Source organism: Ranitomeya variabilis, chromosome 3, assembly GCF_051348905.1.
Source record: "Ranitomeya variabilis isolate aRanVar5 chromosome 3, aRanVar5.hap1, whole genome shotgun sequence".
Taxonomy (NCBI): Eukaryota; Metazoa; Chordata; class Amphibia; order Anura; family Dendrobatidae; genus Ranitomeya; species Ranitomeya variabilis.
In genome coordinates this window covers 708,783,557-708,804,630 of record NC_135234.1, presented here as the reverse complement: position 1 = coordinate 708,804,630, position 21,074 = coordinate 708,783,557, and the positions used below count along the sequence as shown (strand labels likewise).

The following is a 21,074-nucleotide window of genomic DNA, read 5'->3' as shown; positions in this document are numbered from 1 at the left end:
CTGATTTAATCCCACTGGGGGCCTGGGATCCATGGACATGCGCAGTGCATATCTGAACCTCCACCTCTCACTCATTTCCCTATGGCTTCTTCAGACTGTTCGGTGTCAGCTGGTCCCTAACAGCATGCCACGGCCGTGACACCGCACAGTCTGAAGAAGCCATAGGGAGATGAGTGAGAGGTGGAGGTTCAGATATGCACTGCGCATGTCCATGGATCCCAGGCCCCCAGTGGGATTAAATCAGAAGACACTGCGAGGCGGGCTCTCTGCCAGCGCGGCCGCACAGGCGCAGCCATCCAGACACCAAATGATGCCAGAAGACGGGCAGCGCTAAGTGTGCCTGGCCACGGGATAACATAACAGCGCAGGCTCCTGGACGGAATAAAACAACGCTGAGGAGCCGGTGCGCGGCGCCGGGGGGGTAGGAATGACGGCTGGGCTGCGTCACATTACGAAGGAAAGTCCCACCTCCGGGACGGTTTTACGGTTGCAGGGGACACATTTTATAAGTGTTTAGTTCTGTGTTTGCAAGGAGCATGATGAAAAGAGCCACCTTTTCCTTTTGCATCTTTTGTGCTGCACAAGCTGGCTCTTTCAGCTACAAACGCCTTGGGGGGGGGTTAAAGGTTCCCTTTCGACTTTCTCAGGCTTCGGCCTACATTGTGTTCCTCTGCTTTTCCACCTGTCCCTGGGCTCCAACACCGCTAGTTGTTGCCTGGTAGTGCTGTACGCACAGTCCCAACAGTCGCTCCTCTGTTATTGGGGTTCAGTAACGTCAGCTGTTCCCCTGCTGTGTGTGTGGCAATCCCTCCTACCTCCTCCAACCTCCTCCTCCTCCACCTGTCCCTGGGCTCCAACACCGCCAGTTGCCGTCCAGAAGTGCTGTACGCACAGTCAACAGTCCCTCCTCTGTTATTGGGGTTCAGTAACGTCAGCTGTTCCCCTGCTGTGTGTGTGGCAATCCCTCCTACCTCCTCCAACCTCCTCCAACCTCCTCCTCCTCCACCTGTCCCTGGGCTCCAACACCGCCAGTTGCCGTCCAGAAGTGCTGTATGCACAGTCAACAGTCGCTCCTCTGTTATTGGGGTTCAGTAACGTCAGCTGTTCCCCTGCTGTGTGTGTGGCAATCCCTCCTACCTCCTCCAACCTCCTCCTCCTCCACCTGTCCCTGGGCTCCAACACCGCCAGTTGCCGTCCAGAAGTGCTGTACGCACAGTCAACAGTCCCTCCTCTGTTATTGGGGTTCAGTAACGTCAGCTGTTCCCCTGCTGTGTGTGTGGCAATCCCTCCTACCTCCTCCTACCTCCTCCTCCTCCACCTGTCCCTGGGCTCCAACACCGCCAGTTGCCGTCCAGAAGTGCTGTACGCACAGTCAACAGTCCCTCCTCTGTTATTGGGGTTCAGTAACGTCAGCTGTTCCCCTGCTGTGTGTGTGGCAATCCCTCCTACCTCCTCCTACCTCCTCCTCCTCCACCTGTCCCTGGGCTCCAACACCGCCAGTTGCCGTCCAGAAGTGCTGTACGCACAGTCAACAGTCCCTCCTCTGTTATTGGGGTTCAGTAACGTCAGCTGTTCCCCTGCTGTGTGTGTGGCAATCCCTCCTACCTCCTCCAACCTCCTCCTCCTCCACCTGTCCCTGGGCTCCAACACCGCCAGTTGCCGTCCAGAAGTGCTGTACGCACAGTCAACAGTCGCTCCTCTGTTATTGGGGTTCAGTAACGTCAGCTGTTCCCCTGCTGTGTGTGTGGCAATCCCTCCTACCTCCTCCAACCTCCTCCTCCTCCACCTGTCCCTGGGCTCCAACACCGCCAGTTGCCGTCCAGAAGTGCTGTACGCACAGTCAACAGTCCCTCCTCTGTTATTGGGGTTCAGTAACGTCAGCTGTTCCCCTGCTGTGTGTGTGGCAATCCCTCCTACCTCCTCCTACCTCCTCCTCCTCCACCTGTCCCTGGGCTCCAACACCGCCAGTTGCCGTCCAGAAGTGCTGTACGCACAGTCAACAGTCCCTCCTCTGTTATTGGGGTTCAGTAACGTCAGCTGTTCCCCTGCTGTGTGTGTGGCAATCCCTCCTACCTCCTCCAACCTCCTCCTCCTCCACCTGTCCCTGGGCTCCAACACCGCCAGTTGCCGTCCAGAAGTGCTGTACGCACAGTCAACAGTCGCTCCTCTGTTATTGGGGTTCAGTAACGTCAGCTGTTCCCCTGCTGTGTGTGTGGCAATCCCTCCTACCTCCTCCAACCTCCTCCTCCTCCACCTGTCCCTGGGCTCCAACACCGCCAGTTGCCGTCCAGAAGTGCTGTACGCACAGTCAACAGTCCCTCCTCTGTTATTGGGGTTCAGTAACGTCAGCTGTTCCCCTGCTGTGTGTGTGGCAATCCCTCCTACCTCCTCCAACCTCCTCCAACCTCCTCCTCCTCCACCTGTCCCTGGGCTCCAACACCGCCAGTTGCCGTCCAGAAGTGCTGTATGCACAGTCAACAGTCCCTCCTCTGTTATTGGGGTTCAGTAACGTCAGCTGTTCCCCTGCTGTGTGTGTGGCAATCCCTCCTACCTCCTCCAACCTCCTCCAACCTCCTCCTCCTCCACCTGTCCCTGGGCTCCAACACCGCTAGTTGCCGTCCAGAAGTGCTGTACGCACAGAGCCAAACACCTCGCCAATGTGTTAGTGGGGTTCAGCACCGCCAGCTGTTCCCCTGCTGTGTATACGGCAACGTGTACTGCGACCGCCACGCAGACACAACAAGTTAAATGTAAGGGAACCTGACCCCCCCCCCCCCCAGGCGTTTGTTACTGAAGGAGCCACCTTGTGCAGCAGTAATAATGCAAAGGGAAAAAGTGCCTCTTTTCGTGATGCTCCTTGCACATGCTGAACCTAACACTTATGAAATGTGTCCCCACACAGCGTTAAACCGTCCGGTAGGTGGAACTTTCCTTTGTCGTGTGACGCAGCACAGCCATCATTTTTACCCCCTTGGCGCCGTGCGCCCCCTCCTCAGCGTTGTTTGAATCTGTCCCGGAGCCTGCGCTGTTAGGTTAGCCCTTGGCCATGCACACATGTTGCGCTGCCCGTCTTCTGACCTCATTTGGTGTCAGGCTGGCTGCGCCTGTGCGGGTGCGCTGGCCGAGATCCCGCCTCGCAGTGTCGTCTAATGTAATCCCACCGCGGGCCTGTGATCCGTGCCCGTGCGCAGTGCATATCCTCTCCTCTCACTCCCCTCCCTACGGCTTCTTCAGACTGTGCGATGTCAGCTGGTCCCTAATAGCATGCCACGGCCGTGACACCGCACAGTCTGAAAAAGCCGTAGGGAGGGGAGTGAGAGGAGAGGATATGCACTGCGCACGGGCACGGATCACAGGCCCGCGGTGGGATTACATTAGACGACACTGCGAGGCGGGATCTCGGCCAGCGCACCCGCACAGGCGCAGCCAGCCTGACACCAAATGAGGTCAGAAGACGGGCAGCGCAACATGTGTGCATGGCCAAGGGCTAACCTAACAGCGCAGGCTCCGGGACAGATTCAAACAACGCTGAGGAGGGGGCGCACGGCGCCAAGGGGGTAAAAATGATGGCTGTGCTGCGTCACACAACAAAGGAAAGTTCCACCTACCGGACGGTTTAACGCTGTGAGGAGACACATTTCATAAATGTTTGGTTCCGCATGTACAAGGACCATAATTAAAAGAGCTAAGTTTACCTTTTCCAGCATTAGTGCTGTACACAATGGCTCTTTCAGCTACAAACGCCTGGGGGGGGGGGGGTTAAAGGTTTCCTTTCAACTTGCTCGAGTGCAGGCTTCGGCCTACACTCCGCTCCCCCTGCTCCTCCTGCTGACCCTGGGCTCTAACACCGCCAGTTTTTGCCCAGATGTGCTAGCTGCACAGAGAAAAACACCAGCCAATGTGTCAGTGGGGTTCAGCACCGCCAGCTGTTCCCCTGCTGTGTAGCCGGCAACGTGTCCTGCGACCGCCACGCAGACACAAGAACTGAAATTGAAGGGAACCTGTCCCCCCTCCCCCAGGTGTTTCTATGTTTTACAGCTACCTTGAACAGCAGTAATGCTGCATGTGTTCAAGGTGGCTCAGAAACTTATTCTCCTTGCCCATGTTGAAGTGAACACGTCTAAAATGTGTCCTCTGTGACCATTAAAACGTCCCTCAGGTGTGATTTGACTTTGTATTGACACACGCAACAAGCTCCTTGGTAACGCTGCCCGTCTTCTGGCATCATTGTTTGGCTGGCTGCGCCTCTGCGGCCGCCCTGACCCACACAACGCCCCTCGTTGTCTTATTTATTGGGACTGCGAGGGTGTGATTGATGGGCAGGATCAGTGCATCAGTTCGCCTGTCCCTCCTCTCCTTCCGCCTTCTTCGGACTGTGCGGCTTCATGGCCGTGGCATGCGATAAGGGATCAGATGACGCCGCACAGTCTGAAGCGGGTGTAAGGACCCGAGTGTGAGAGGCCAACATATGTGCTGCGCCAGGCCCTGAATCCCAGCCCCGCAGTGTTTTAACAATGTTAAGACACTGCGGGGCTGGGATTCATGGTCATCGCGAACCGCACCGGCCGACATTACATGATGCCAGAAGATGGGCAGCGCTAACGGCGCTAGGCCAGGGGATAACACGACAGCGCAGACTCCTGTACAGCAAATAACAACGCTCGGGAGGCTGCACCCAGCACCAAGGTGGGATTCTTGACACCTGTGCTGCGTCTCATTACAAAGGGAACTCTCGCCTCCATTACACAGTTTGACTGTATAAAGGGCTAAATGTTATACGTGTTCCATTCAGCGTGTGCAAGGAGAAAAATTACAAGAGCAACCTTTGACTTGCGCAGCACTGCTGCTGCATAAGCTGTGGCTCTTCTACTTTCTAACCCCTGAGGGGGGGTTAAAGGTGACCTTTGAAATAGGTTCAAGTAGGCTTCGGCCTACACTCTGCTCCACCTGCAGAGCCCGGGCTCCAACAACGCTAGTTGCTGTCCGGAAGTGCTGGCTGCACAGAGCCAAACACCTCGCCAATGTGTCAGTGGGGTCCAGCACCGCCAGCTGTTCCCCTGCTGTGTAGCCGGCAACGTGTCCTGCAAAAGCCACGCAGACACAACAGACCCAAAGCTGCCGCCAGTGCAGGCTTCGGCCTACACTCCCCTCCCCCTGCTCCTCCTCCTCCTGCTCCTCCTCCTGCTGTCCCTGGGCTCTAACACACCGCCAGTTGGGGCCCAGATGTGCTAGCTGCACAGAGAAAAACACCAGCCAATGTGTCAGTGGGGTCCAGCACCGCCAGCTGTTCCCCTGCTGTGCAGCCGGCAACGTGTCCTGCAAAAGCCACGCAGACACAAGAACTGAAATTGAAGGGAACCTGTCCCCCCTCCCCCAGGCGTTTTTACGTTATCCAGCCACCTTGTACAGCGGTAATGCTGCATGTGTGCAAGGTGGCTCAGAAACGTATTCTCCTCGCACATGTGGAACTGAAAACACGTCTGCAATGTGTCCTCTGTGTGACCATTTAACCGTCCCGGTGGTGTGACTTTCCTTTGTAATGACACGCTGCAACCCCCTTGGTAGCGCTGCCCGTCTTCTGGCATCATTGTTTGGCTGCCTGCGCCTCTGCGGCCGCCCTGACCCACACAACGCCCCTCGTTGTCTTATTTATTGGGACTGCGAGGGTGTGATTGATGGGCAGGATCAGTGCATCAGTTCGCCTGTCCCTCCTCTCCTTCCGCCTTCTTCGGACTGTGCGGCTTCATGGCCGTGGCATGCGATAAGGGATCAGATGACGCCGCACAGTCTGAAGCGGGTGTAAGGACCCGAGTGTGAGAGGCCAACATATGTGCTGCGCCAGGCCCTGAATCCCAGCCCCGCAGTGTTTTAACAATGTTAAGACACTGCGGGGCTGGGATTCATGGTCATCGCGAACCGCACCGGCCGACATTACATGATGCCAGAAGATGGGCAGCGCTAACGGCGCTAGGCCAGGGGATAACACGACAGCGCAGACTCCTGTACAGCAAATAACAACGCTCGGGAGGCTGCACCCAGCACCAAGGTGGGATTCTTGACACCTGTGCTGCGTCTCATTACAAAGGGAACTCTCGCCTCCATTACACAGTTTGACTGTATAAAGGGCTAAATGTTATACGTGTTCCATTCAGCGTGTGCAAGGAGAAAAATTACAAGAGCAACCTTTGACTTGCGCAGCACTGCTGCTGCATAAGCTGTGGCTCTTCTACTTTGTAACCCCTGAGGGGGGGTTAAAGGTGACTTTTGAAATCGGTTCAATTAGGCTTCGGCCTACACTCTGCTCCACCTGCAGAGCCCGGGCTCCAACAACGCTAGTTGCTGTCCGGAAGTGCTGGCTGCACAGAGCCAAACACCTCGCCAATGTGTCAGTGGGGTCCAGCACCGCCAGCTGTTCCCCTGCTGTGTAGCCGGCAACGTGTCCTGCAAAAGCCACGCAGACACAACACACCCAAAGCTGCCGCCTGTGCAGGCTTCGGCCTACACTCCCCTCCCCCTGCTCCTCCTCCTCCTGCTCCTCCTCCTGCTGTCCCTGGGCTCTAACACACCGCCAGTTTTTGCCCAGATGTGCTAGCTGCACAGAGAAAAACACCAGCCAATGTGTCAGTGGGGTCCAGCACCGCCAGCTGTTCCCCTGCTGTGCAGCCGGCAACGTGTCCTGCAAAAGCCACGCAGACACAAGAACTGAAATTGAAGGGAACCTGTCCCCCCTCCCCCAGGCGTTTTTACGTTATCCAGCCACCTTGTACAGCGGTAATGCTGCATGTGTGCAAGGTGGCTCAGAAACGTATTCTCCTCGCACATGTGGAACTGAAAACACGTCTGAAATGTGTCCTCTGTGTGACTGACCATTTAACCGTCCCGGTGGTGTGACTTTCCTTTGTAATGACACGCTGCAACCCCCTTGGTAGCGCTGCCCGTCTTCTGGCATCATTGTTTGGCTGGCTGCGCCTCTGCGGCCGCCCTGACCCACACAACGCCCCTCGGTGTCTTATTTATTGGAACTGCGAGGGTGTGATTCATGGGCAGGATCAGTGCATCAGTTCGCCTGTCCCTCCTCTCCTTCCGCCTTCTTCGGACTGTGCGGCTTCATGGCCGTGGCATGCGATAAGGGATCAGATGACGCCGCACAGTCTGAAGCGGGTGTAAGGACCCGAGTGTGAGAGGCCAACATATGTGCTGCGCCAGGCCCTGAATCCCAGCCCCGCAGTGTTTTAACAATGTTAAGACACTGTGGGGCTGGGATTCATGGTCATCGCGAACCGCACCGGCCGACATTACATGATGCCAGAAGATGGGCAGCGCTAACGGCGCTAGGCCAGGGGATAACACGACAGCGCAGACTCCTGTACAGCAAATAACAACGCTCGGGAGGCTGCACCCAGCACCAAGGTGGGATTCTTGACACCTGTGCTGCGTCTCATTACAAAGGGAACTCGCGCCTCCAACACAGTTTGACTGTATAAAGGGCTAAATGTTATACGTGTTTCATTCAGCGTGTGCAAGGAGAAAAATTAAAAGAGCAACCTTTGACTTGTGCAGCACTACTGCTGCATAAGCTGTGGCTCTTCTACTTTCTAACCCCTGAGGGGGGGTTAAAGGTGACCTTTGAAATCGGTTCAAGTAGGCTTCGGCCTACACTCTGCTCCACCTGCAGAGCCCGGGCTCCAACAACGCTAGTTGCTGTCCGGAAGTGCTGGCTGCACAGAGCCAAACACCTCGCCAATGTGTCAGTGGGGTCCAGCACCGCCAGCTGTTCCCCTGCTGTGTAGCCGGCAACGTGTCCTGCAAAAGCCACGCAGACACAACAGACCCAAAGCTGCCGCCAGTGCAGGCTTCGGCCTACACTCCCCTCCCCCTGCTCCTCCTCCTCCTGCTCCTCCTCCTGCTGTCCCTGGGCTCTAACACACCGCCAGTTGGGGCCCAGATGTGCTAGCTGCACAGAGAAAAACACCAGCCAATGTGTCAGTGGGGTCCAGCACCGCCAGCTGTTCCCCTGCTGTGCAGCCGGCAACGTGTCCTGCAAAAGCCACGCAGACACAAGAACTGAAATTGAAGGGAACCTGTCCCCCCTCCCCCAGGCGTTTTTACGTTATCCAGCCACCTTGTACAGCGGTAATGCTGCATGTGTGCAAGGTGGCTCAGAAACGTATTCTCCTCGCACATGTGGAACTGAAAACACGTCTGAAATGTGTCCTCTGTGTGACTGACCATTTAACCGTCCCGGTGGTGTGACTTTCCTTTGTAATGACACGCTGCAACCCCCTTGGTAGCGCTGCCCGTCTTCTGGCATCATTGTTTGGCTGGCTGCGCCTCTGCGGCCGCCCTGACCCACACAACGCCCCTCGGTGTCTTATTTATTGGGACTGCGAGGGTGTGATTCATGGGCAGGATCAGTGCATCAGTTCGCCTGTCCCTCCTCTCCTTCCGCCTTCTTCGGACTGTGCGGCTTCATGGCCGTGGCATGCGATAAGGGATCAGATGACGCCGCACAGTCTGAAGCGGGTGTAAGGACCCGAGTGTGAGAGGCCAACATATGTGCTGCGCCAGGCCCTGAATCCCAGCCCCGCAGTGTTTTAACAATGTTAAGACACTGTGGGGCTGGGATTCATGGTCATCGCGAACCGCACCGGCCGACATTACATGATGCCAGAAGATGGGCAGCGCTAACGGCGCTAGGCCAGGGGATAACACGACAGCGCAGACTCCTGTACAGCAAATAACAACGCTCGGGAGGCTGCACCCAGCACCAAGGTGGGATTCTTGACACCTGTGCTGCGTCTCATTACAAAGGGAACTCGCGCCTCCAACACAGTTTGACTGTATAAAGGGCTAAATGTTATACGTGTTTCATTCAGCGTGTGCAAGGAGAAAAATTAAAAGAGCAACCTTTGACTTGTGCAGCACTACTGCTGCATAAGCTGTGGCTCTTCTACTTTCTAACCCCTGAGGGGGGGTTAAAGGTGACCTTTGAAATCGGTTCAAGTAGGCTTCGGCCTACACTCTGCTCCACCTGCAGAGCCCGGGCTCCAACAACGCTAATTGCTGTCCGGAAGTGCTGGCTGCACAGAGCCAAACACCTCACCAATGTGTCAGTGGGGTCCAGCACCGCCAGCTGTTCCCCTGCTGTGTAGCCGGCAACGTGTCCTGCAAAAGCCACGCAGACACAACAGACCCAAAGCTGCCGCCAGTGCAGGCTTCGGCCTACACTCCCCTCCCCCTGCTCCTCCTCCTCCTGCTCCTCCTCCTGCTGACCCTGGGCTCTAACAAACCGCCAGTTGGGGCCCAGATGTGCTAGCTGCACAGAGAAAAACACCTCGCCAATGTGTCAGTGGGGTCCAGCACCGCCAGCTGTTCCCCTGCTGTGCAGCCGGCATCGTGTCCTGCAAAAGCCACGCAGACACTTGCTCTTGTACCTTCTGCTCCCCATCCTGGTTCCAGTACCGTCAGCTGGTTCCGGGCAGAGCCTTTGGCTTAGGTGCCTCCCTCTGGGTATCCGAGTTCCACCAACGTCAGGTGGTCCTTGGTAGTGCTTTCAGGCACGGGTACCTCCTGCTTAGTAACCGGGTTCCAGTAACGTCAGCTGGTCCTCGGTAGTTCCATTGGCTCTTGGACCTTCGGCTACCCATCCGGGTTCCAGCACCGTCAGCTGGTTCTCGGCAGTGTCTTTTGCTCTTGTACCTTCTGCTCCCCATCCTGGTTCCAGTACCGTCAGCTGGTTCCGGGCAGAGCCTTTGGCTTAGGTGCCTCCCTCTGGGTATCCGAGTTCCACCAACGTCAGGTGGTCCTTGGTAGTGCTTTCAGGCACGGGTACCTCCTGCTTAGTAACCGGGTTCCAGTAACGTCAGCTGGTCCTCGGTAGTTCCATTGGCTCTTGGACCTTCGGGTAGCCATCCGAGTTCCAGTTCCATCAGCTGGTTCTCGGCATTTTCTCAGCCTTCTTGTACCTTCTGCTACATTTCCAAGTTCAAGAGACTAAACACGATGACCCGGAAGAACACCCCTAAGATGACGACGACACCAGAGACGACAACCACCGTGATGACGACGACCCTGGAGACGATGACCCTGAAGACCACCCCGATGACGACGACCCCGGAGACCACCCCGATGACGACGACCCCGGAGACGACGACCCTGGAGACGACGACGACCTGGAAGACCGAGAAGCAGAAGAACAAGAGGCTGCAGAACAAAGAGCAGAAGGACATTAAGCATAACACAAAATATCAGAGCAAAAAAATATTATGTAAATTATAAGCAGAAGAAGACTAAGCAGTGTATGGGGGTGAGTCCGTTCCTCCTCGTGGTGCCCCTGGATAAAGCCTGATGCTGCAGGCCAAACTGAACGCGGACAAATGTAACTGGTTTGTGACAGGCAGAACGGAAGGTGTAATCTTCAAACTTTTATAGATAACAACTACGGGAATGCCTGTCACAAATAAGAATATGATGAAGAAGTTGAATATGATGAAGATAATAGTAAAATAAAAAGAATATGAACAATGTAACCCAAAAAATAATAGGTAGAAGATGAAGAAGAAGATGAATAAGGTGAAGAAGTTGATGTCAAAGAAGCTGATGATGAGGATAATTAAGAAGAAAGCGTGGGAGAAGTAAAAAAGAAGGTGAAGGGCGTGGAAGTAGTGAAACATCAATATCTGACATAAAAAAAAAAAAAAATAACATAGTCAAATTCTTTCTAACGCCGAACTTCATAAAAAAAAATTAAAAATCCTGCTATTCTATTACATTGGGCTAAACCTCTGTCCCTTTAATATCTCCGCCACGTCCCCCAATACATCCTACATTATTCTTAGTTGTTTTCCTTCATGTAGAATGAACCTACAAGTTTATAAAGGGTTTATTTTAATTCCGATATTTTCGTCCCATTGACTTGCATTGGGATCGGGTATCGGTATCGGATTGGATCCGATATTTTGACGGTATCGGCCGATACTTTCCGATACCGATACTTTCCGATATCGGAAAGTATCGCTCAACACTAGTGGTGAGCACTTTCAACCCCCAAGTGTTTCACATAAGTTTATAACGTAGAGCCGTGAAAATAAAAAATAATTGTTCTTTCCTCAAAATTATGTTTTAGCAAGTATTTTTTTATTTTTGCAAGGGTAACAGGAGAAATTGGACCCCAATAGTTGTTGCCCAGTTTGTCCTGAGTACGCTGGTATCCCATATGTGGGGGTAAACCACTGTTTGGGCGCACGTCGGGGCTTGGAAGGGAGGGCGCACCATTTGACTTTTTGAACGCAAGATTGGCTGGAATCATTGGTGGCGCCATGTTGCGTTTGGAGACCCCTGATGTGCCTAAACAGTGGAAACCCCTCAATTCTAACTTCAACACTAACCCCAACACACCCCTAACCCTAATCCCAACTGTAGCCATAACCCTAATCACAACCCTAACCCCAACACACCCCTAACCACAACCCTAACCCCAACACACCCGTAACCCTAAATCCAACCCTAATCCTAACCCTAATCCCAACCCTACCCACAACTGTAACCCCAACACAACCCTAACCCTATCCTTAACCCTAACCACAAGCCTAATCTTAACCCTATTTCCAACCCTAGCCCTAATTCCAACCCTAAGGGTACCGTCTCACATAACGATTTACCAACGATCACGACCAGCGATACGACCTGGCCGTGATCGTTGGAAAGTCATTGTGTGGTCGCTGGGGAGCTGTCACACAGACCGCTCTCCAGCGACCAACGATGCCAAGGTCCCGGGTAACCAGGGTAAAGATCGGGTTACTAAGCGCAGGGCCGCGCTTAGTAACCCGATGTTTACCGTGGTTACCAGCGTAAAAGTAAAAAAAAAAACGTACATACTCACATTTTGGTGTCCTTCAGGTCCCTTGCCGTCTGCTTCCCACTCTGACTGAGTGCCGCCGTACAGTGAGAGCAGAGCGCAGCGGTGACGTCACTGCTGTGCTGTGCTCTCACTTTCCGGCCGGCAGACAGTCAGAGCGGGAAGCAGACGGCAAGGGATCTGAAGGACACCGAAATGTGAGTATGTACGTTTTTTTTTTTTTTTTACTTTTACGCTGGTAACCACGGTAAACATCGAGTTACTAAGCGCGGCCCTGCGCTTAGTAACCCGATGTTTACCCTGGTTACAAGTGAACGCATCGCTGGATAGCTGTCACACACAACGATCCAGCGATGACAGCGGGAGATCCAGCGACGAAAGAAAGTTCCAAACGATCTGCTACGACGTACGATTCTCAGCAGGGTCCCTGATCGCTGCTGCGTGTCAGACACAGCGATATCGTATGGATATCCCTGGAACGTCACAGATCGTACCGTCGTAGCGATCAAAGTGCCACTGTGAGACGGTACCCTAACTCTAATTCCAACCCTAACCCTAAGGCTATGTGCCCACTTTGCGGATTCGTGTGAGATTTTTCCGCACCATTTTTGAAAAATCCGCAGGTAAAAGGCACTGCGTTTTACCTACGGATTTACAGCGGATTTCCAGTGTTTTTTTGTGCGGATTTCACCTGCGGATTCCTATTGAGGAACAGGTGTAAAACGCTACGGAATCCACACAAAATTGACATGCTGCGGAAAATACACAGCGTTTCCGCACGGTATTTTCCGCACCATGGGCACAGCAGATTTGGTTTTCCATAGGTGTACATGGTACTGTAAACCTGATGGAAAACTGCTACGAATTCTCAGCGGCCAATCCGCTGCGGATCCGCGGCCAATCCGCTGCGGATCCGCGGCCGATCCGCTGCGGATCTGCGGCCGATCCGCTGCGGATCCGCGGCAATCCGCTGCGGATTCGCAGCCAAATCCGCACTGTGTGCACATGCCCTAGCCCTACCCCTAACCCTAACCCTACCCCTAATTCTAACCCTAATTCTAACCCTAGTTCTAACCCTAACCCTAGCAGAAAAAGAAAAAAATATATTTTATTTATTTTTATTATTGTCCCTATGGGGGTGATAAAGGGGGGTCATTTACTTTTTTTTCATTTTGATCACTGCGATAGGCTATATCGCAGTGATCAAAATACTTCTGAAATGAATCTGCCAGCCGGCAGACTCTGCGGGCGCAGTGCGCAGGCGCCCGCCATATTGGAAGATGGCGGCGCCCATGGAGAAGCCGGACGGACATCGGGAGGCCCGGTAAGTATGAAGGGGGGGTGATCGGATCACGGGGGGGGGGACCGGAGCACAGGGGGGGGGACCGGAGCACAGGGAGGGGGCACCGGAGCACGGGGGGAGCGTACAGGAGGACAGAGGAGCGGACAGAACTTATTAGGGGGGCGGACCGCGCACCGGAGCACTGGGGGGGCGATCGGTGGGGTGGGGTGGGGGCAGATTAGGTTTTCCAGCCATGGCCGATGATATTGCAGCATCGGCCATGGCTGGATTGTAATATTTCACCGTTTTTTTGGGTGAAATATTACAAATCGCTCTGATTGGCTGTTGAAAGTGAAACTGCCAATCAGAGCGATCGTAGCCACGGGGGGGGTGAAGCCACCCCCCCTGGGCTGAAGCACCACTCCCCCTGTCTCTGCAGATCGGGTGAAATCGGAGTTAACCCCTTCACCCGATCTGCAGAGACGCGATCATTCTGTGACACAGCATATGCGTCACAGGTCGGGAAGGCACCGACTTTCATGACGCATACGCTGTGTCACAGGTCGGGAAGGGGTTAAAAGACACTTTTTTTCAAGCAGTGGTACAGGAAAAAGTCTGCATCTATCAAGAAAACCAAGCAGAAATATGTTCCATCACATGCATCGAAGTGTTCACTGCTTGGCTCACTTCACCTAAATCCTATTGAGAACATGTCGACCCTTCTTAAAGAGGAGATTTACAACGAAGGAAAACAGCCACATCTTTGTGCAGTGTCTGTGAGACTGTAGTTGGTGCTGCCTAAAAAGTTGACCGTCAACAGATAAAGACACTGACACATTCCATGGCTGGAGCTTTTGACTGTTACATTTCAGGTCCGGCGGGTTTGGCCGAACAGTTACAAAAAGTTCACTTGAATGGGGTGCCCGAACATCCAGTGTTTGCCACGCTTTCATGTGCATGACAGCACGGAATAACCCCGCTTCTGATCTGCAGTGAAATCATCCCTGCCGGTCAGAGAGCCGTGGTTCCCACGCTGTCAAAAGAGCACTGAGCTGTAATCGGAGGTATAAAGTTTATCTCTAGTCACTGGTGTCAGCTGATGGGACTACTGATCCCATCATCCAACACCTGCTGTTGCTAATAACAGTGAGAGCAGGAGCGGTGGATGGGAGTATTCATCAGCCGCTCTGGCGCTGTAAATAAATAATTTAAAAGAAAAACGGCGTGGTTTCCCCTGTATTTTTGATAACCAGCCAGGCAAAACTCACAACTGGGGACTGCATCCCTCAGCTGTCAGCTTCAATAGGGCTGGTTGTCAAGAATAGAGGGGTCTCCAAGCTGTTTTTTTTAATTATTTAAATAAATAATTGAAAAAAACAGCGTGGGGTCGCTCCCCTTTTTGACAACCAGCCTTGCTAAAGCAGACAGCTGGGGGCTGGTATTCTCAGGCCGGTAAGGGTCCATGGATATTGACCCCCCCAGCCTAACTATAGCAGCCCGCAGCTGCCCAGAAAAGGCACATCTATTAGATGTTCTAATTCTGGTGCTTTGCCCGGCTCTTCCCACTTGCCCTGTAATGGTGGCAAGTGGGGTTCATATTTGTGGGGTTGATGTCACCTTTGTATTGTTAGGTGACATCAAGCCCACTGCTTAGTAATGGAGAGGCGTCTATAAGACACCTAGCCATTACTAATCCTATAGTTGTATGGTAAATAAAGACACAGCCAGAATAAAGTCCTTTATTAGAAATAAAACAAAACACACTTTTACTTTTTTATTTAAAAATAACAAACACAGTTATACTCACCAAACGCCTATTCCACCGAAGCCCTCGTTTTCCTGTAATAAAAATAAAATAAAAAAAACAACAATATACCATACCTGTCTGCGTTCTGACCCACGCCGTAATCCATGTCTTGGAGTTAAATAGCTTTCAACTTGTACGGTGCCAAGATGCGACCGTCCAGGTCCACTGGTCACTGACTGAGCAGCTGAGGGCGCAACCTCAGTGACCCGTGGTGACATCATTGAGGTTACTTCCAGTCACTGAGGCTCCGTTCCCAGCCTGGCTGAACTGACCACGGTGAGAACCCCGCTAGCAGCGTGAGAGGTTTTTTTTTTATTATTTATTTACAGCGCAGGAGCAGCTGATGAATACTCCCATCCGCCGCTCCTGCGCTCACTGTTATTAGCGGCAGCAGGTGTTGAATGATGGGATCAGTGGTCCCATCAGCAGACACCAGTGACCAGAGGTGAACTTTATACCTCGGATCACAGTTGAGTGCTCACGCTGTCTTTTGACAGCATGGGAACCGCGGCTCTCTGACCGGCTCTCTGACGCGGCTCTTTCACCGCCGATCAGAAGTGGTGTTTGCCATGCTGCCAAGCACATGACAGCGCGACAATCACCCGGTATTCAGGAAGCCAAACAGTAAAACGAACTTCCTGGTGAAGTCCGTGTTCGTTGTTTGTGCCTGAACAGTAGGTATTCAGTACGGACATCAAACTTTACTACACGGGCTCGCCCATCTCTAGTGGCTATATTGGTCACTGATCTTTTTTTTAAATATCAGAAATGAATTTTTGTAGATTTTGACTTGTTTGGTTATTCTTCTCACTATACCAGATGAATAAAAACATTTGACGTTTTTCGTTTAGTTGCATAATAATTCTGCACGCATAGATGTTCTCCTAAGACAGACAAAACCTCACTTTTACTTTCTTAAAGGTAATCTGTCACCTACTTTTTTGCATATAAAATGTGGCCACCGCCATTAGGGGCTTATCTACAGCATTCTGTAATGCTTTAGATAAGCCACCGATGTAACTTGAAAGATTAAAAAAACAAGTTATATTATCCTCACCTGGGGGGGCAGTCCGGGTCCGGTGCCTCCCATCTTCATGAGATGACGTCCTCTTCCTTGCTTCCTGTCGCGGCTCCTGCGCAGGTGTACTTTATCTGCCCTGTTGAGGGCAGTGCAAAGTACTGCAGTGCGCAGGCGCTGGACTTTTTGGACCTTTCCTGGAGCCTGCGCACTGCAGTACTTTGCTCTGCCCTCAACAGGGCAGATAAAGTACGCCTGCGCAGGAGCCGCGACAGGAAGCAAGGAAGAGGACGTCATCGCATAAAGATGGGAGGCGCCGACCCAGACCGCGACGCCCATTGGACCCGGACCGCACTCGACCGCCCCTGGGTGAGTATAAGCTAACTTGTTTTTCTTATCTTTCAGGTTACATCGGGGGCTTATCTACAGCATTACAGAATGCTGTAGATAAACCCCCAATGGCGGTGGCCGCAGCTTATATATGAAAAGTAGGTGACAGATTCCCTTTAAATTCACGTTTCAGGTTTATTAACTTTTTGAATTGACAGCTCTGTAGTTGTTCAGTAATAAAATTAATAATCAAAAATACAAATTGCCAAATAAATTTGCACACAGTGTAGAGAAATAAAAATCAACATACTTGTCTTGGCGTCTCTGCTTCTAGAGACAGATTCCACTTAACAACAGGCAGAGGGCAGTAAGTTGGACAGAGAGGAGACAATAAATGTCCAGCACATTGAAGTGATCTTAGGTCTGAGAATGTCCTTTTGGATAAATAAAAAGTACTTTATATTTTTTCTTAGTCATTGGATTGGCATGGCAATCAAATAAGCATGTTGTCTATCTCCTCCCACCTCTACCTTGATTGTCAGTTTTTTACAAGAGCTGAGCACAGGGGAGAAAGATTAAAAAATGTAGGTGGGAAAATGCACTGAACTGTTTGGCCATGACACGGGTGCTCACAGACTGAATTTAATTACAGTATTAGAAGCAAAAATATTGTAACAGTCGAATATACTTTATGCATCTGCACAAATCTTTGTAGTGGTTTACAACAATGTATCACTCAGGGGTCCACGTTCCAAACTGGTTAAGTCAAAGATAGGGTTGAGCGACTTTCATTTTTTTAAGATCGAGTAGGGTTTTGGGAAACCCGATTTTGTCCAGAGTCGAGTCGAGTGCAGTCGGCCGATTATCGCTAAAAGTCGGGGATCGACCGAAACACGAAACCCAATGCAAGTCAATGGGGAAGCATAGTCGGCAGTGAGTGGAGGCCAGGAAAACACCTACAGTGCCCATTTTAATGCCAAAAACATCCATTCTTGTTTCTGAAGCTTGCCAATCTTAATTAACTGTATAATAATAGTTGGGCATAGGGAATTGGGGGAAAGTTGTGGGGGGAGTAGGGCTGGCTCAAGTTTTTCGTGGGCCCAGGAAATGCGGACTACGTCACGGCGGTGTTGCAGGGAAAGGTAAGTATTTAAAAGTTGCAAGTGCTGTGATCCTGAGCAAGCAGGGGGGGGCCCACTCGTTCGCATTGCCACTGGCACAGGGCCCCTCAAAGTACGGCGGTGTGTTTGCATGGCGGGGGCGCCTCCCACCAGCAGCGACACTTTTGCGTACTCTGAGGGGCCCTGTGCCAGTGACGTCGCCAACGAGTATGCCCCCCCACCTGATGAAGGAACCTGCACTTTCATCTGCACCTTCCTCTTTGTCCCTGTGTAAGGTGGTATAACATGCGGGAAGGGGAACCTTACTTTCAGCAGGGACAGATTCTGGCTGTGTAGAGTACAAGGGGAATGTAGTGGTCTAGGTCAATGTACCAGCAGACTCATTTAGCAGTGGCTGGGCAATGGGCAGGATGAGGAGGAAACAGATATAGGGCCAAAGAATAAAGTAGGCTACATGCAGTTCAAAATTGGTAACAGGACTAAACAGGCGGCATTGCTTTGTTCAGTGGAGTAGCAAACCCAAGAGCAGCAGACACTGTTTCAAGGGCCTAACCACACTAGTAGGCCAAATGCAGTTTAATATCTGATAGTATAGGGCGAAAGCCAGAATGTGGAAGCTCAGCTTTGTTCAGTTGAGGACAACACCAGGGAGGGGCAGACACCTTTAGTAGGCCGGAAAAGCCTATTGCATTTTTTAAAATGGTAATTTGGAGCAGAAGGTTGAAGCTCAGCTTTATTTAGTTGAGGGCAACACCAGGGAGGGGCAGAAGCCGTTAGTAGGCCCTAACCACCATTTTTTTTTTTAAAACCACTTAATGAGAGCCGGAAGGTTGAAGCTCAGCTTTATTTAGTTGAGGACAACACCAGGCAGGGGCACACAGACAGACACCTTTAGTAGGCCGGAAAAGCCTATTGCATTTTTCAAAATGGTAATTTGGAGCAGAAGGTTGAAGCTCAGCTTTATTTAGTTGAGGGCAACACCAGGCAGGGGCACACAGACAGACACCTTTAGTAGGCCGGAAAAGCCTATTGCATTTTTTAAAATGGTAATTTGGAGCAGAAGGTTGAAGCTCAGCTTTATTTAGTTGAGGACAACACCAGGCAGGGGCACACAGACAGACACCTTTAGTAGGCCGGAAAAGCCTATTGCATTTTTCAAAATGGTAATTTGGAGCAGAAGGTTGAAGCTCAGCTTTATTTAGTTGAGGGCAACACCAGGGAGGGGCAGAAGCCGTTAGTAGGCCATAACCACCATTTTTTTTTTTAAAACCACTTAATGAGAGCCGGAAGGTTGAAGCTCAGCTTTATTTAGTTGAGGACAACACCAGGCAGGGGCACACAGACAGACACCTTTAGTAGGCCGGAAAAGCCTATTGCATTTTTCAAAATGGTAATTTGGAGCAGAAGGTTGAAGCTCAGCTTTATTTAGTTGAGGGCAACACCAGGCAGGGGCACACAGACAGACACCTTTAGTAGGCCGGAAAAGCCTATTGCATTTTTCAAAATGGTAATTTGGAGCAGAAGGTTGAAGCTCAGCTTTATTTAGTTGAGGGCAACACCAGGCAGGGGCACACAGACAGACACCTTTAGTAGGCCGGAAAAGCCTATTGCATTTTTCAAAATGGTAATTTGGAGCAGAAGGTTGAAGCTCAGCTTTATTTAGTTGAGGGCAACACCAGGGAGGGGCAGAAGCCGTTAGTAGGCCCTAACCACCATTTTTTTTTTTTAAAACCACTTAATGAGAGCCGGAAGGTTGAAGCTCAGCTTTATTTAGTTGAGGACAACACCAGGGAGGGGCAGAAGCCGTTAGTAGGCCCTAACCACCATTTTTTTTTTTAAAACCACTTAATGAGAGCCGGAAGGTTGAAGCTCAGCTTTATTTAGTTGAGGACAACACCAGGCAGGGGCACACAGACAGACACCTTTAGTAGGCCGGAAAAGCCTATTGCATTTTTCAAAATGGTAATTTGGAGCAGAAGGTTGAAGCTCAGCTTTATTTAGTTGAGGGCAACACCAGGCAGGGGCACACAGACAGACACCTTTAGTAGGCCGGAAAAGCCTATTGCATTTTTCAAAATGGTAATTTGGAGCAGAAGGTTGAAGCTCAGCTTTATTTAGTTGAGGGCAACACCAGGGAGGGGCAGAAGCCGTTAGTAGGCCCTAACCACCATTTTTTTTTTTTTAAAACCACTTAATGAGAGCCGGAAGGTTGAAGCTCAGCTTTATTTAGTTGAGGACAACACCAGGGAGGGGCAGAAGCCGTTAGTAGGCCCTAACCACCATTTTTGTTTTTAAAACCACTTAATGAGAGCCGGAAGGTTGAAGCTCAGCTTTATTTAGTTGAGGACAACACCAGGCAGGGGCACACAGACAGACACCTTTAGTAGGCCGGAAAAGCCTATTGCATTTTTCAAAATGGTAATTTGGAGCAGAAGGTTGAAGCTCAGCTTTATTTAGTTGAGGGCAACACCAGGGAGGGGCAGAAGCCGTTAGTAGGCCCTAACCACCATTTTTTTTTTTAAAACCACTTAATGAGAGCCGGAAGGTTGAAGCTCAGCTTTATTTAGTTGAGGACAACACCAGGCAGGGGCACACAGACAGACACCTTTAGTAGGCCGGAAAAGCCTATTGCATTTTTCAAAATGGTAATTTGGAGCAGAAGGTTGAAGCTCAGCTTTATTTAGTTGAGGGCAACACCAGGGAGGGGCAGAAGCCGTTAGTAGGCCCTAACCAAAGTTGAAGGCCAAATGCAGTTTAATTTCTGATACTATAGGCCGAAAGCCAGAAGGTGGAAGCTCCGATTTAGACAGTGGAGGACAATTTGAATTAGGGACTGCAGACAGACTTAGTAGGCTGTCCCCTGTGGACCATGCATCCACCACATTAACCCATTGCGCCGTAATGGACACGTAATCTTCCGTGGCCATGCCTACAGGTCCATGCGTCTGTTGTCAGGTGCACCTTTGTACTCACAGATTGCCAGAGTGCATGGACAATGCGGTCTTCTACATGCTGGTGGAGGGTTGGGATGGCTTTTCTCGCAAAAGAAGTGTCGACTGGTTAGCTTGTAGCGTGGTACAGCGTAGTCCATCATGGCCTTATTAATAGTAAATAAAATATATAACTAGGCTCTATGAACTTTTAAATAGGTTCCAGGGGTACACGGGCAGCATTGGTGTGGTCAGTGGAGGAGTATTGCAAGTAGGGGCTGCAGACAGGCTATCAAAGGCCTAAAATAACAAACAGTAGGCAGTCATGGCAGTTTTACATCGGTTACATGGATACACAGGCAGGCACTCCAGGCAGCATTGTGGTCAGTGGAGGAGTATTGCAAGTAGGGGCCGCAGACAGGCTATCAAAGGCCTAAAATAACAAACAATAGGCTCATTGCAGTTTTACAGCGGTTACATGGATAGACGGGCAGGCAGCTTGGTGGTGAGTGGAGGAGTATTAAAAGTAGGGACCGCAGACAGGCTATCAAAGGCCTAAAATAACAAACAATAGGCTCATGGCAGTTTTACAGCGGTTACATGGATACACGGGCAGGCAGCTTGGTGGTCAGTGGAGGAGTATTTAAAGTAGGGACCGCAGACAGGCTTCAAAGGCCTAACATAAGAAAATGGGCTGGCTGTAGGCACTTTATAATTGGTTCCAGGGGT

The 21,074-nt window shown here is 51.4% G+C and overlaps 1 long non-coding RNA gene across 1 annotated transcript in view; it reads right to left on the bottom strand.

Annotated features, from left to right (window-relative positions):
* The window catches only part of LOC143818545 (uncharacterized), a 112,370-nt gene that overhangs the window by 44,468 nt on the left and 46,828 nt on the right, over nt 1–21,074 (bottom strand). The window contains exon 4 of the long non-coding RNA XR_013224598.1: nt 16,605–16,728. This is a non-coding gene — a long non-coding RNA (uncharacterized LOC143818545). The remainder of the gene's footprint in view (nt 1–16,604; nt 16,729–21,074) is intronic.